Genomic DNA, 17,101 nt, shown 5'->3' on the forward strand with positions numbered 1-17,101 from the left:
GAATTAAAGTAAAAGTTGGCTATTGTATTTACACCTGGTTTCTGATAAGAAGGTTGTATTTTGATAACATGGAGGGGACAGGCCTATTTGCTTAGCTGCATAACTGTATTTTGTTAGGTATTTGTGCACATAGACACAAGGTGTGTATCAGTGGAATTAGAGGAGCAATCTGGCAGTCTTTCTAACCAATGAAACTGACTCAGACCATTTAAGTCCAACGTAAATTGAGCAGTAGGTGGCATTGGGAGCAGGGCAGCGTTATGGTAAGCACAGTTGGGCTATTTTTTTGTCCTGTTTGATCTCCTCTTTTCGGTAACAGTTCACTGATTTGGTAGGAGAGAAACAATGCTGTATTATGCTCAGTGCTGCCCTGGGTGGGAGCACGGTGGGACTGCGAGCCATCCCCTCCTTACCCCGCGGGCCAGGCTGAGATGCTCTCCTCAAGCAACATCTCCACTGGAGAGCCCTTCTCTTTGCAGACCCCTCTTCCCTATAATTTTCTAAACTGAAACTAATCGGCTAAAGCAGTGGGGTTTAGGCAGTGAGAAATGGAAAAGTGGGAGTCAACAAAAACCTGTGAGGTGTGTCTGGATATAATACAAAATCGAGCATCAAACTGAGACTGAGGTTAGGGGTAGACTTGTAGATTTATATGTGATATTAATGAGAGACCGTAAACTATTTCTGAAAGTAGAGCAGGGAGGGGAAAGTGAGCTGATCAACCGTTTGAGGAAATGCTGAGTTATTTAGGCAATATAAGAAATAACTAGCTGCTTTTTCTCTGGAAAAATCTTCCTGAGCCACAGCATGTTTCATCTGCAGACTTTCGAGGCTGACATTGGGTGTCGATCCTGTGTGAACTGGTCACTAGACGAGTATCACGCAGCCTCTCCTTTGTTTGACCTGCCTGCAGTTAATGGTGCAGAATATAGTACTCCCTTCCACACGTTCTGTAACTCGGTGTTATATTCAGTGAGAACACGTTTATAATGATGTTCAATTGGGTTGCTTATTTTTAAGGGTGTGAAGAATCTCTCCTACAGGGACTGTCATGAAATGTGCAGTTAGATTTTGTCGTCGTTAAGCCATAGTGTTTGCTGCTAGCAAATAATTTAAAAATGAAAGCAGCCTGTCTGTAATGAAAACAAATAATTTGTAGCTTGTCAAACTGGCAGCTCGGGCAGGTCCAGCAGAAGCTGGAGCCCTTTCTTGACTCACAGATTGGTCTGAATTCAGCTTCAGCCACGGCTGGACCCCTTGGTGAGCAGGGCCGTGTTCACATCCTTGCCACAGCTTTGCACACAAGGTGAGAGGTGCTCAGCCAGCTGCCTGGTGCTTTCTGCCCCCCAGGATTTTCTTCTAACAGGAGCCTTGGCGTCCGTAACCATCTCTGCTGGGGCTTGTCTTTAAACGAGGGCTGGCAGCCTTTTAGGGCAGTAATTCGTACCGTTAAAAGACCCGAAGCTTGGAATGCGGGTGCGGGTCTCAGACGTGGGGATAAGAGCACCTGGGGGTGCAGGTGGGCTGCAGGGGTCTGCCCGCCGGACAGGCTGGGAGCGCGGCCCCACGGAGCTGTCTGCTGCTCACCGGCAAATCCCCGGCTCCCAGCCCCCTCGGCCGCGGCTCCCTGCCCCCTCAGCTGGGTCGCCGAGGCAGGCCGAGGGGCGCGCTGGGGCAGGAAAGCCCATCCGGGGAAGGAAGGGGAAGGGGGCAAATGGCGGGCAGCCTGGCAGGAGGAAATGGTGGGTGTCGGTGCTGAGGGCCGCGGCCCGGGGCTGGTTTGCCGGGCGGTGGGAAGGGGCGGCGAGGCCCTGCGGAGGCAGCGGGAGGGAGCCAGCTCTCAGGTACCTGTTCTTGCGGCGCAGCCGGGTCCGGCAGCCTTGGCCAGAGGCTCAGCCTGCGCCCCTGTGCCTGCCGGGGCTGCGGGTAAGTCCCGCCCGTGAGCCGGCCTTCCTCCGAGCCTCTGCCTGTGCCGCCTCACACCTGCGCTGACCCGAGCGCTTGGCCGCCGCTGTTGTAATCTATGTTATTCTGCCTAGAGGAAGTACACTGGCTAAAAGGAATTATTTTTCTTGGTAAAGTCACTGGCATAACATCCCACATTTTTCTGATTGTGACTTGGCCCACGCAGCGTGGGTGGATTTTAATCGTTATTCAAATGCAGATTATTTGAGGGACGCTTGTATTTTAACTGAGGCCTTTTTCCTATGCTGGGTCTAATTGGAATCTGAAGCCAAAATATTTTCAGTTATCCCATGTTATATGTACAAAATATACAACTAATTCCCATAGAAGGAGGCAGGACATTGTGATATTATTCCTTATCTAGTGTAAACTGTTCACATAGTGTGGCTGGCACAGTTACTGTAACAGCAGTTGTCACAAGAAATGTTTGGTTTCGGGACTCTCCCCTTTAAGGGTGAGGACTGTTGTTTCAGTCGATCCACACCAAACAGGTATGTTGACATCATGGGTGCACACAAGTTACAGCATGTTTAGACCATCCCTGTCCGCGGTTCAGGAGGAAAACTGAAAACCAGCACTCATTTTCAGGGAGAGAAGTGTGTTTGTGCATGTGTGTATAAAAAACAGGATTTAAAAAGCGTCATTCTATCAAAAAGGGTCCTAAATTACACATCTAAGTTGTTGGTGTTGTGTGTTTGTTTTTTTTCTTCCTCCACCGGGTAATTTAATTTAAATATTTTCTCAGACCTTAAGCAGTTCCAGGGGCTGAGCAACCGCATGGCTGTAGTGAGCAAACAGTTGCTTATTTTTCCTGACCTCTTAAAAATTATCATCCATCTTCTAGTGCCTTTAATTCAACTGATAGTTCTTTTCTAAATAGTGTGTTATCCCACAAATAGGTGCAAGGACCTAAGGACTTCAGTTAGTTCTAGACAGCTGGTCTGTTTGGGAGTTAGAAACTGGGATACCCGTATATGCCATTTTTACTGTTCTAACAGTTCCTTGTTTGGGATCTTTTCAAAGTGTTATTTTAAAAATTGCAGCTTCTGGGGTATTTTAAAAAATATTGTCCAGTCATAGGGTCATTAGCTTTGTCATATGGAAGTACTCAAAATGATTTCATAAAATAACACAGGGCCTACACTGTTGCAAATATAAATAATTTATTATAATACATTCTGGTCTAGTGATTCCGTTTTGAAGGCAATTAAATTACACTGGAAAAGAAGTGGTTGCTCCTATGGCATTACATTACAATAAATCGATCAATTAGCCCTTCGCTAAAAACGATTTTTCTTTGGGTGCTCATACACTGAGCTTCACGGGAGAATCTTCTGGAGTTTGCGAGTGGGGAGGTGATGTGCGCTCTGGGGTGGAGGTGCTGCAAGTCCCCACTCCACGGGACACAGGGCACTGACCCAAGCAGATGCGGCACCGTGGCAGCTGCAGTGCTTCACTGCCAGGAACCACAAGTGACACAGGTGGTGGTAAGATACATATTCAAAAAGTGCTTTTTGCAGGGGGATTTGGGTGGTTTTTTGTTTTTGGTTTTGTTTTTTTGAGGTTAAGGTTTACAGGAGTGGGGAACATAACAAATGAAAGCACATGCATTTGAACCACACTGACAAATGATGGGATTAATTCCTTGCAGCTGGAACACCACACAACTTTTTCATGGCCAGCGTTATTCTGGAGCCCTAGAAGCCGGGAGTGTTTTGCTCCTCTTCCTGATCTTTATTGTGAGGCAGGGGATGAACTTCAGCCTTTGAAACTCTGGGCTAACACTGAGAAAATCTCCAGCATGACTCCTCTGTGTTTGGAAGTAACCAGTTCTTCATGCATAGACAGCTATCTTTTAGGACACTTGGCGAATATTAATTAGCTCAGCCTCTAACTGTTCCTGTAAAGTAGGTAAATGGCTTTTATTTTCCTTTTTCAAAAAAAATATATATATTTTTCTGTACTTTATTATGGTTACACAGAGTAAATAACTCTGCAAGTGGGCAGTAGTGGAACCGAAGAGACTGTCCAGCTTCCTGACTTTCTTTCCTGAAGCATAAAAGCAAAGATTCCTCCTCATAGCAAGGAAAACAAGTTATTTAGAAGGATAACTCCGAAATAGAAATCAGTGTGTCTCTTGCTTGAAATATGACAGGACTCTGCCTAATGTAGGAAGCTTAAGGTATTAGTCACTTTATTGTGTTTATCAAATAAATACATTATTGCACACTCAGTACCCTCGAAAATCAATTGGAAAACACTAGTATTTTCTAAGAAATTGTGCATTTCAGGTAACATCTAAGGATGTCTCGTTGCTTCAAGCATTCATGCATAAACCGGTCCTCTTTCCTTCTGATTGTGAGTTTGTATTTTAAACTGCAGAGAGAGTTAGTGATTATACCAGTCTAGATGTCTGCAATGAAATTACTGTAAGTATGTCTGTGCTAGTGATAAATCTCGTTAATGCTGCATGGGGACAGATCTGCTCAGGGAGGATTAGTGGGATGCATTTTCTGCTGGTTGTCATGACAACCATGAATCCATGCAGCTGTACAGCAGCATGTTGATCCATGCAGTTTAATCCCATTTCCAAATGATCAATATAGAGCTGCTAGGTAACAGCTGTTTTAAGTGTTCTCCATTTCCTTCTCCTAAAATAGCACCCACAGTCGAACTAATGCACCTCCAGCCTTCTGGGAAAGACACACTGTTAAACCATGGAGCAATTTGTTGCTGTAATAGCAGCGTATGACTTGGCCCAGTGTCCCAAGCCCAACATTTTTGGGGTATTTATGATAAGTAATTGTTCTCAGTCTAAATTACTATGTCATTTGTTTTAGAGATTGTATCAAAAGTTTAAGGATTCTTTAGGCCATTATTAAGATATTATTATTATTACAGTGTGCAACAATGAGTGCTGATACTATCATGACTTTTGGAGCTTTTTTTGCAAAATGAGAAAGTATTTAGCCTGGAAGGAAGTTAGACGACATAATTGTTTCCTGCAAGGCGATGGAATCATGCTTGAAAACTCATCTGGCTCTGAACAATTCAGGAGAACTACTCCTGGTTTGAACTGATTCTCAGTTATTGATCTCACTTTTATTGTTTTGCAGTTACTATGTTATTAGTTCCATAGTTTTTCCTATAGTTTGCTGAGATGTACTCCTGAACTTGGGTGTTTGTGAAAGCTTTAATGAAGTCAGGGTAACCAGGGCCAGTTTGTGTGCGCAAGGTGGCCTCTGTGAGATGCTGTGTTTGTGTAACATGACAGCCCTCTCCTCCACAGTAGGCCCATGTATAATGCTGCACACTGTACAGTACAGTTGAAAGAACCAGCTTTTCCGAGTCCTGCAAGAGATGATTGTGCTGGCAGTTGTCTTCTCTGCCCTGCTGGGCCACCATGAGTTAATTCTGGGCTAAGAGAGACAGCATGAAGCTGCACTAATAATTACAGAGGGAGAGTCCACCAGTGCTTCTCATTTTTGTCCACGACAGAGTTGTGTAAGTTGTTTTTTCTTATTGGTTACAGGTTCTACACAATCCTCATTTAGGAACTTGGTGTTGCAGGAGTCAGGTTGAAGAGTCTCCGTCAGCTCATGCCCAAGTCTGGTCCAGTGTTCAGAATGCACAAAAGTTACATTGTAGAATTGAGTTTGGGGCTCTGCTCTTAAGTAAAGTTCCACTTCTCTGGCCAAGCATGGCATAATTGCACCAAAGGAGAGCTGACCACTTACCAGCATCAATAAATGTAACATTTAAAATAAGCAGTCAATGTTTAAATCCCATTTTCATGTGCATTTAACAGAGAAGTCGTACTTTTCCAAATGTGGCGAAACAAGAGGAGCGGGAATGAACATTAAGAAACAGTTTATATGTTTGCGGCCCCAGCCTGGTGATAAACCCCACAAGTCCCCTCTCTTCTCTGCTGCACCACCTTGCCTAGGGTGTCATTCTGCAGTGTGTCCTGGTGGCCTTGGGCTCCTCTCCCCACAGCTCCCGATGCTGCCTCTGTAGACAGTTCGTTCCTCTGTGTTTGCCCACCCTGTGTTTGCTTCTCCCACAAAGCATACAAGTGTCACTGATCTCATACCCAGGTCGATTTTATTAATTCATTATAAATGAATTCATTATTAAATGTAAATTATTTTATTATTTTTTTTATTTCGTTGACCTTAAGCATAAGAAAACATTCTTCATGAAGTATTTGATTTAGATGTGTAGAGTGCAAAAAACCTTCTGCTATCAGCTGTTGGTGTCAGGTTTGCATCTGTAACTTGCTCTTGCTGCTGATTTTTTTTGTCCTTGTAGTTTATTCCTTCATCATGCCAAAATTCTAAGTGGTTTTTTTTTTGCCAAGATATTGTCCATCATTTTGCTCCCAAGGCTCCTGCACCATACGGTGGAATCGTCTCTCAGTTTTACAGCTGTGGCCCTGGGCATGAATGAGCTCAGCTGAGGGTCAGTCTCTGATGTCCCTTAGACCTGTCACTCCGGTAGCTCCATGAGGCCACAGGATACCACATGTAGCAGCCAGGCCTGTGTTTGCTCTCCAAGTACCAGTATTCAACTCCAAGATAGGATTTAGCTCTATAGTATCATCATTTTGCTGATGACACATTTGCTGATGACACCAAGCTGGGAGGAGTGGCTGACACGCCAGAAGGCTGTGCTGCCATCCAGTGAGACCTGGACAGGCTGGAGAGTTGGGCGGGGAAAAATTTAATGAAATATAACAAGGGCAAGTGTAGAGTCTTGCATCTGGGTAGGAACAACCCCAGGTTCCAGTATAAGTTGGGGAATGATCCATTAGAGAGCAGTGTAGGGGAAAGGGACCTGGGGGTCCTGGTGGACAACAGGATGACCATGAGCCAGCACTGCGCCCTTGTGGCCAAGAGGGCCAATGGCATCCTGGGGTGTATTAGAAGGGAGTTGGTTAGTAGGTCCAGAGAGGTTCTCCTTCCTCTCTATTCTGCCCTGGTGAGACCACACCTGGAATATTGTGTCCAGTTCTGGGCCCCTCAGTTCCAGAAGGACAGGGAACTGTTGGAGAGGGTGCAGCGTAGGGCAACCAAGATGATGAAGGGAGTGGAGCACCTCCCTTGTGAGGAAAGGCTGAGGGAGCTGGGTCTCTTTAGTTTGGAGGAGACTGAGGGGTGACCTTATTAATGTTTATAAATATACAAAGGGTGAGTGTCACAAGGATGGAGCCAGGCTCTTCTCCGTGACAAACAATGGTAGGACAAGGGGTAATGGGTTTAAACTGGAACATAAGAGGTTCCACTTAAATTTGAGAAGAAACTTCTCAGTGAGGGTGACAGACACTGGAACAGGCTGCCCAGGGAGGTTGTGGAGTCTCCCACTCTGGAGACATTCAAAACCCGCCTGGACACCTTCCTGTGTAACCTCATCTAGGTGTTCCTGCTACAGCAGGGGGATTGAATTAGATGATCTTTCAAGGTCCCTTCCAATCCCAATCATTCTATGATTCTATGATTTTACTGTTTTATAAGTTAAAACATGTGAAGTTATTGCTTCCATGTTAGTATTGTGTTTCCTTTTGCATGTTGGTAGGCTGCAAAATGTCACAGCCTGGAGGCTGAATTTATAATTACAGGTTTTCTTTCTTGTAACATATTTGGAAATATAAATTCTTTAGGCAACTATCACCCAGTTAAAGTGGTGTTTCTCTTGAAGCACAGTGCTCATTGATAATGTAGTTACTTGTATTTTCAAGGTGTCAGTGTTCTTTACAAACTTGTGTTTGCCTATATGTTTTTCATCTATATAATTTGTATTTGACATTTGGAAATTGCCTGAGATGTGCTGCTTTAAGTGATTGCCCCTACCCCAGCTTAAGTTTTGGAGGGAAGTGGTGGATGGGAAGCAATGAGATTGTGAAATGCTTTTTCTTAAGTTCTAGTTTCTAGATTTACAATATCTCAAGTTTTTCTTTCAAAGAATGGGATGGAAGGAGAAAACACTTCTCAAATGTTTGTTTTAATCCTTTGCCTGTAGATTGGACATGTAAATTTGTAATGCGTCTTACTAGATAATAGCTTTGGGATCAAAAGTGAAAACAGTATTTTGAAGGTTCTACTGGTCTGGAAGCTATAAATGCTGATTTGTGAGCACAATGTCCACTGCTGTTTCATATTTTAAATTTTAGTAGCTTCTCATTGGTGTCACCTTCATAAAGACCATCATTTTCAAGACCATAAAGTACAAGATTGCAGACGGTAATAATATGTGCATGTTACCTGGATAAAGAGCTAAAGCTTCAGAGTGAACGGCATCTGTCCAGGCTTGCTTCTTGTTCAGGTCTCTCCGTGCAGCTCTGTCCCCACTTGACAAGCACGGCCTCAAGACGAGCCAGGCAGTAAATCTCTCCAGCATTAGTACCAGCTCTTAGCGGTGCACAATGCTGTTTGAGCCACCAAGGAGCACGCTGCAGCGGCACAGGGATGTGAGTTTTCCAGGAATGGTCAGCCACTCCGACCATTACGCTTTCCACGCAAGTGAAGCGCTGCCTGCAAAAGCTGTAAGGCGTTTACCAACAGCGTGCCCCTTGTCTCATCGTCCATAGGTTGCGTGCATCGCTCAGTGGCACCTTCACGCTGAACACGGGTGCTGCAGCCCTTGGTGGCTCTGTGTACTGTGCCCTTGCTTGGGAGGAATCAAACTCAGTGTCAGCTTCCCTCATCTGTGCCACTGAAGCACGGGCAGGGGGCAGCTGTGTCCTGTCCTTAAGGAGTTACCACTTACTTATCACTTATTTATCAGTGGAACTGCATTTCTGCAGGTGTCGTGTGGAGGCTGGGGGTGTGTGTGGAGGGCTCCCCTGAGGCTGGGACATTCACAAAATCCTGAAAAATGCTCAGATTCTAGCAGGATCAGATTTTTTATAAAGCTTCAAAGGAAAGCATTTTAAAAGTAGCATTGATGCAAACTGTCAGCTCTTCTGCAGCACATCAGTGGCTGATTTTTATCTTAATTTGGACCGTAATCAGGTCCATTTAGCAGAGGAGATTTCTCTTGACAACAGTTCAATCGTAATTAACATTGACAACTTCTTGCATCAGTAATGGAATTTTTTTGTCTTTTATTTCAAAGCCTTCTTGCTTATTCTTCCTTGGGGTTTTTTGTCTGTGTGATTGCTTTTTCATCATCCCTCGTGCTTTTTTCTGTCCCAGACCCTTTTTGGCTGGTTAATGTCACTTGAAACAGCTGATATCTTGCTAAGTAGGAGAAAAAAAAAGCATGTTTCCCTTCAGAATCAAAGTCCTGGAGCATCAGTAAGAGCTGCATTTGGCCTTTTTCCCAGATGCAGATTATATCATCCTCTTTGCTGTCCTTGGTTTCTGGTGACACAGGATTTGATGACCTCCGGAGGATGTGTTTGGCAGGAAAATGAAAGCTTGAAGTTAAGAGATGCCTAGAAGCTAGCCATACAGTTCATGTGAAAATGTAGTCATCAAGCAAAATATACCCAATATATATGGGAATATAGTTTAGAGTTGCCCAAACTTCTGTACTCCATAGTTAGAACAAACATATTGGAACTGAGGCTTAATTCTTGCTAAACACCACACAACTTCATTTGGGTATCTTGCAAAAAGCTATTCCCATAAGCCTGATGCTAAGAAACTATTCTTTTTCTTCACATTAGGGGGTGATAGACTGCTACATAAATTTTCATGTGTTATATAAATTCCTATATGGGTCTACATCACAGTCAGTGGGTTGTCCTCCCTCCACCCCTCTAGAAACTTGCTTTAGTGGCACTTACGGTTTTCAAGGCATGTCTGGAAGACAGTTGAGCCATGACAGCATTCTTCTGCATGGTGAAAGACTGTGTCTGAAACCCTTTTTCAAGGTTTAGCACAGGGACTCAAATACACCACCAAAGTCTGAGTAGGTGCTCCAGTCACGAGGCTGCTTCCTGGCAGCTCTTTGGACCTAGGTTCTGTTGGGTTTATTTGTTTTGTTTAAAAAAACATGGAAGTTGTTCTAGTCCAGATGTGGAATAACTTTAGGTTCTTTAAAGAAACTGAACTGTCCTTGTCACCTCCACTTAACTGAGGTATGAGGCAATACAGGACGTTTACAAAAAAAAAAATCAACTGTCTTGGGAAATTGACTTTTATGCTATTCATAGGGAAAAGATATTGGTATTAATGAAACTTAAAAGAAGAGCCAACGCATCACTAACTCAGAAGAAGAGAAGAGGAACTTGGAGAAGAGGAGACTGAGGGGTGACCTCATTAATGTTTACAAATATATAAAGGGTGAGTGTCATGAGGATAGAGCCAGGCTCTTCTCAGTGACAGCCAATGATAAGACAAGGGACAATGGGTTCAAACTAGAACACAAAAGGTTCCACTTAAATTTGAAAAGAAACTTCTTCTCAGTGAGGGTGACAGAACACTGGAACAGGCTGCCCAGGGAGGTTGTGGGGTCTCCTTCTCTGGAGACATTCAAAACCCGCCTGGACATGTTCCTGTGTAACTTCACCTGGGTGCTCCTGCTCCAGTGGGGGGGATTGGACTAGATGATCTTTCAAGGTCCCTTCCAATCCCTAACGTTCTGTGATTCTGTGATTTTGTGAAGAATGCAGCATCCTTAACAGATGTGGTGTTTCAGAAATTGTTTCCTTCAGGGAAAAGCTTGTCTTATGAGTTTCCTTGTTTTCTTCTTGCTTATTTTTCCTCTGTTCAGTCTGATCTGAGAACTTCTTAGTGATAAAAGCATTTGCACGGCTGGGTGAGTACATTAAATGATTGTGGATATGTGGTGTTGAGCTGGGCTGCCCACAGTGACAGCAATATTTAATTGGAAAGCGCTGCAGCTGTTGGCTCTACAACATCTGGGAGAAAACGGGAGAAGCTGCTTCCATTGACCTCCATCCAGTCCGTGCTTTGCTGTGTTCAGGCAAGTAAGGAACAAGCACTGACGATCTGTCAGAAGTCAAAAGCCAGAGGTAAGCGCAGCGGGTGCTTCAGTGGTGGTCAGAGCCAACATGGGAAAAGGAACTCCAGCAACTCCCAGTTCTCTGGCAACTAGTGGTTTTCCTTGGATGTTGCACGTTGTGTGAGTCTGTGGTGCCTATCTGCCTACACATGTGTCTGTGTGGCAGGTATATTGTAAGATTTAGTCGAATTTGGGATCAGAAGGATGTGAAATGGAAATGTTGAATTCAGGGCTGTAGTACAGGGAAAAAACCTTGAGCAAAACCCTTCAGATCACACACTTGTGTCTGACCCTGCCTTTGTTTCACTGGTTCCACTGAAGAAGCATGGGTTTCTCTGACATGAGCCCACACAATTAAAAAGGCTTTCTTCTGATTTGATGTTATAGTTCAGGTCACCTTGAGACAAGTGTGATTATCTGCAAATGTGAGGAGAAATGCTGACAAAAGTTTAGAGTCAGAGCTTGTTTTGGAGAATGCGTTTAAGTGAATGTGACTGGGCTTTGAAGTTTTGCAGTCTTGGCAATTATCTTGATGTTGTGACTGGTAGTCTACACAATGGTGCTACAGAAGAGCCTGGTTTCTGACTGCTACAGCACATAAATGAGAATCAACTCCTTGTTCATTTCAGAGCCTTTTTCCACCAGGGACCTGAGCTTCAGCTGGTAGATACTGAGAGGACGATTAGTTGCAATACAGTTCCACAGAAATTTTGTCTTTTGGAAGTGCTTTGCGAAGGCTCCCTAGATTTGGCAGCTTTAGCACTGGGAGTTCACTTGTGGTTTTGGTCTCTGCTAATGCCCCCAACAGTAAACACAACATGGTGTATGCAGTGGATTTCAGTGCTGTGAGCAGGTGCTGTCTGCCAAGGTCTCCTGAACTTTAAAGCTGATTTGGACTCTGATTCTGTTTGTATTTGCAGGCGAGTTTTACATCTGCTCCCATAATTTTCATATGTGTGAATCATTCTGCTAATAGTACAGAAGGGTTATGAAGCTGCTCAAAAGATGCTGTGTTTAATGTGTGCCACAGCAGCTGAAGCTCAGAGAACAGTTCTATTTGCAGTAGGCTGTTTTGAATGATGCTTGCTGCCATTAGACCGTTTCTCTAGATCCCAGTTTCAAAAACACTCATTGTAATGTCATTTTATTCTCACTCCACTGGAAGGGGAGTCTTTAATGGGCAACATTTATTTGATTTTCAAAGTTTAGTAACTTATGACCCATAGGATGTCAAATGAGATCAGATCACTTCCTGCTAAGCTTCTTGCTGAGTCTCAAAGACTTAACTGCGTGTTAAGTGGTTTCCAGAGGTTAGCTGAAGCTTCAGCAATTCTGGCGAGCTTGTGCTTATTCCTCTGCGTGGCTCTGTGCCCGCCAGGGCCGGGGAGGCTGTGCAGACAGTGGAGTGGGCAGCAGGGCACTGCCATGTGAAGACGTTTCATGGTACGTGGTGTCCAAACACGGTTTCAGAGGCAGGAGCTGGTGTGAGGAGCGGGTGGTCTGCATGGTGAGAGGATCACGTCGGTCTGAGAAGGCGACATGCCCATATATTGCTAGAGAAATATGGCTGGGACTGTTTTCCATTTCAGTGTTATATCTTGATGGGTTCTAGAGATTTCCAATCCAATTGTCCATTAGATAAAAAGTACAAAGATGTGTCTTTCTGTCTAGATTTTTTTCTTTATATGTTCTGAAAGTTCTCAATACTGGAGTCACTTTGGGACATTTAAAATTGGCAAGGCCAGAGCAGTTGCCATGACACTTTCAGGAGATGGTTCTTCAGCATTTGTAAAATGAAGCGGTGTTTATGACATTGCTCTGTTTCTCCATGGCTTCTGCCCTTTTTTCATGGGTGTTGTATACCTACATCTATGCCTTATTTTAGTCAGGCTCAATAATATAATTACTGTAATGCAGTGGCTTGTTAGCTCCGATTCAGGATGAAGCTCGGGTATCTCAGATGTAGTCTAAAAAACTGGAAGCGCCAGGCAGTATGAAGTACATTTCAGAGTGCAGTGCAGGAATTACGTCTTTCCAAATACCTCCCTGGAAAATAATAGCAGCTGCCTATCTTCTGCCCAGAACCATTTAAAATTTACCTTATGAATACTTCGACTTTTACTACTCAGTACTTTTGAGGAGTGCATATATATTGATGCAGCTAAACTTTATTACCTTGTAAGAGGTAACCAGAGTTATCTGTAATTTGCTAGGGCCCATGTGGTAAGTAAGTGGGGAACAGTGAAAGAAAACTGCAATAGACAATATAAACCCAAACATTGTCTGTTTTCTTTGGTATGGAAACACATTTTAGGTTTCTCTTTCCTGCAAATAACGGCAGGGTGATTTTATTGCAGGCCATCTGCTTAGCAATGCATATCTGCCTAAATATACAGTCATTTTATTGAAATAAGACTAATTTCCTCGGTTATTTCAGTGGGACTCAAAGTGTTGCTACTTCTTGCTTCTTGTACTATAGCTTGCTTTTTCCAGAATTAATTTTATTTTCACTGAAAGCCTATGCATCAAATTCATTTTCAGTGGAGTAATTGGATTATATGTAAATTTTGTCTTCTTATTTAAAAGGCTAATAAAGACTTTGTTGCATGTCTGTTGCCTCAGAATGCATGTTTAATGGAAGCTGGTTTTACCTTGGAAGAATAATTCCGTGGCAAATTGACCAATTTGCATTGTACCTCAGGGAAGGAAATAAAAGAGACTGGCCAGGTTAAAGTTTTCAGAGGGTAAATTTTATTTCAAAACGCTGCCAGACTTCAAATTAATCCTTCCCGTGTACTTCAAAGACCTGGAAAATCAATAGGTTCTACTAATAAATTCATTTTTTTGTCTTTGCTTTCAATACAAGTTTCTGCACAATTCAGAGACTAATTAATTAGCTCTTTAGCTGTTTTTATCATGCAATGCTGCAAAAGGATGAAAGGGATTTTTCCCCCCACACACATTTTGGTTTCTACTTCTCAGGTCTCAATGCATTAGCTTAGTATAGCTTCTGTTATGTTGATTCCTGTGCATTTATTTTCTTTTCAATATACCCTGTGCAGTCTGCATGCTGTGGGTTTGATGTCAGGCTCCACTAGCTGGGCTGCACCCAACCCATGTTGGCGTCAGCTCGGCTGGGAGAGAAGGGTTACATCTCGGCGCTGAGGGCTCTCTGCAGCCTGTCCTCCTTGATGCTCTCATCCAAGAGCTCGTTCCAGCCCATCAGCAGACGACACCTGCAGAGGTGGACAGGTGAGTCTGTGCTGCACCCTGGTGCCAGCACGGCACGCTCTGCCTGTTCGTGAGCCTGCAGGACTGCCCTGGGCTGCTGCTGCCATGCCAACGCTGGTACAGGTGTGGCCTGGCAGATGAGTGTTGCTATGACAGCCCAGCCTGCTGTCTACCTGCCAGGTGGCTGTCTGTGGGCCAAGCTGTAGCAAGCCCTGGACACAGCCAGTGACTACCTGTCACTGATCACGGTGAGATCTTTTAGGGGTGGATCAAGGATTAGGGCACACCTCTGGGGTTTCCCTCTATTCTCCCTGTTCTTGGTGGAAGGAAGTCGGACTAAATGAATGTAGGAGCTTGCTTGGATCTGTGATCTTCTGCCATGATGACCTGTGCTGAGCGGTGTGCTCCATGCCCCCCACACCGTCTCTCATCAGCAGCTCTGGGAGTGGGCTGGTGGGGTAAGATCCTGGAGTCAGATTCTGTCAGGGAAATATCCACCTTTGTCTTTAGGGGTCCATCCTGGAATGAATGTGGGATCAACCCAAAAGATGAAGATTTCAGTTTTTCTGATCAACTGGTGGAGGGGGGCTCCTGATCAATCACCCACCTGTATTCTGCTTCAGTGTGCAGGACTGGTGCTCCTTACACTTCTAAACAGGTTGCAAAGTCCATTGTCTTCTGCCCTCAGTTACAATTGTAGAATAAGTTGTGGGCTAGAGTTACTGTGTTCCAAGGTGTGGGGGTTTTTGTTGGCATTTTTTTTTCCTTTTTACACCAGGATTTCTGATTGTTTTTGTTTGGCATCAGCACATAGAATAGGTGTTGACAGGTGGTGATAGAGTCAGTACAATACAACTGTTTGTTACCACCTCCTTCTCCTCTAGGTGCTGTGGCCAACAAGTGAAGTTCTGCACGGAAGCCACTGAGGGCATTCTCTTTCATCAAGTGATTTGCAGCAGGAAAAACAATAGTGTCCATAATCTTTAACGTTACTGTTTTGTTAGCCTTCTCTTTCACTTTGTCAACTTGAAGGTAGTCTTACATCTGTGGTCTGTCTAAGATGCGCAGAGAGGACAGCAGAGTGCTTTGACTTGGCTCTAGCTGATGGGCTGGCACAAGTGACTGGCATTACCCTGTATCCACACGTTATTGTGTGACAGGACGGGGAGGTTCGTGCAGGAGGTGAAGGTGACTGACTTCCAGGTGCTGTGTCAGACTGCCAGAACATCTGCTGTTACAGTGAGAGCCATATGGACGCAATGTGGCGTCACCTAGATGTTGGTACCGTTGAGCCTTGTCACAACCTACAGTGTGCTGACTGAGATGATGGAAGGAATGAGAGCTGTAATGCACTGCAGTGCATGTTACAGTCATTATCTGATGATATCATGGCATGTGTCTTGTATTAAGCAAACAGGCTTTCATTTAACTGAAAAAAATAAATACAGCTTCTGCATAGTCTGCTGTACAGGGCCTGACTCCCATTTCACTGTCCTAAACAACTCTGATTTCCATCTGGTACAACACTCGTGGGGTTGTACTTACATGGTTATAAAAGTAAGTACAGTGTTAGTTTATGTTGCCTTTGCCAGGGCTTCTGCATGTGTTAATATTCCGTGTGCAGAAAAACAATGCTGTGTCTTAGGCAAGGATATTTATAGGGATAAGAATTATGTTGATCATGTCTGGTTTTCATCAAACAATAATTGGCAAACTGGATGCTATGCTAGCTAACAGTAGTAATTCTGGGATGTACTGAAATGGGTGGCATGTGTGCCTGGGCAGAGAGAGCGAGTTGTTTGCATTGCTCTTATTTCCTCCTACCTGAGCTGGGAACATACAGTCTGCATTCAGCCTGTAACTGTGCTATACTCTGTGGTTTGAACCTTTTTTTCAGCAACTCATGCAAGGCTCTGGGATGTGTATTTTATATAGTCAGTATGTTTTCTGGCATTCACAGAAATAACACTGAGAGTGCTTCTCATTTAAGTAAAAAAAATGTGCTCAGGGCAAACTTTGAACAAGCGTTGACTTCCTTTGGCCACAACAGCCATGCACTGAACCAATATTACTTGAGAAAAAGTACAGAAGTGGAGCTACTGCTTTCCCTGTGTCAGTGAACACGGTTTGTGGCTGCACAGGAGACCTTTGTGCCATGTTTGGTCTGTGGTACGGGTCTTCCAAACACAGTATAGGTCTTCCAAACACAGAAATATACTGGGTTGCTGGTATTTTCTTGCAATAACTGAACTGAACAATGCTATTTTTTTAAAAAAAAAAAAAAAAGTTCAATATTTTTCTTATGGATTACTTTAAAAAATCCCTGCAACTTTACCTTCAGTTTGCTTCTACAGTTGTCTCGAGGTGCATATGATGTACTAAGCAGGAGACAAGCTGTTCTTCAGGGGAAGTCAACAAATCAAGCTAATCCTATAACACAGGGAAATACCTCCAAAATCCTGCTCTTCTGGGGCGAGGCAGCAGAGGGGCTGACAAGCGAACTCTAGTGAATGTGTTGCAATATCCAGTGGCACCATCTGGATTGAAAAAAACCGCTATTCTGAGGATTTGAGTGGTGACTTTATTCATAGGCACTGACTAGGAGCTGCAGCAGTATAAGCACACAAAGCTGGATGTTTTTTTGCCTCTCCAAAAGAAGGGCTTAATAAAAGAAACAAATTTGGGAAATGTGGTGCTTAGAGCCCTGGTCTAGCTGCTTCTGTGTTTCCACGTGCTCCATTCAAAGCTTCTTAAGACCATATCACTTTTATACACCTGCCAAAATGGGATTTTGGGAACTAAAGTTGGTATATTCAGTGATTTTTTTTTTTTTTTTTATTTCATCCTTTTTGCTTTCATTCTAAATTTCCTAAGAGCTGGGATGCAGGGTTTAAACTGTGCCTGCAGCTGAAGCCTGAGGGTATTTAGAGCTTCT

At 43.9% G+C, this 17,101-nt stretch overlaps 1 long non-coding RNA gene across 1 annotated transcript; it reads left to right on the forward strand.

Moving 5' to 3' along the window:
* The first annotated feature begins 1,359 nt into the window (after nucleotides 1-1,359).
* On the forward strand, nucleotides 1,360-5,732 carry LOC110355932 (uncharacterized). The gene is made up of 3 exons (XR_002408951.2): nucleotides 1,360-1,742; nucleotides 3,617-3,876; nucleotides 5,498-5,732. It is a non-coding gene; the product is annotated as an uncharacterized LOC110355932 (long non-coding RNA).
* Nucleotides 5,733-17,101: the final 11,369 nt, after the last annotated feature.

This window comes from Columba livia, chromosome Z (assembly GCF_036013475.1).
Source record: "Columba livia isolate bColLiv1 breed racing homer chromosome Z, bColLiv1.pat.W.v2, whole genome shotgun sequence".
Classification (NCBI taxonomy): Eukaryota; Metazoa; Chordata; class Aves; order Columbiformes; family Columbidae; genus Columba; species Columba livia.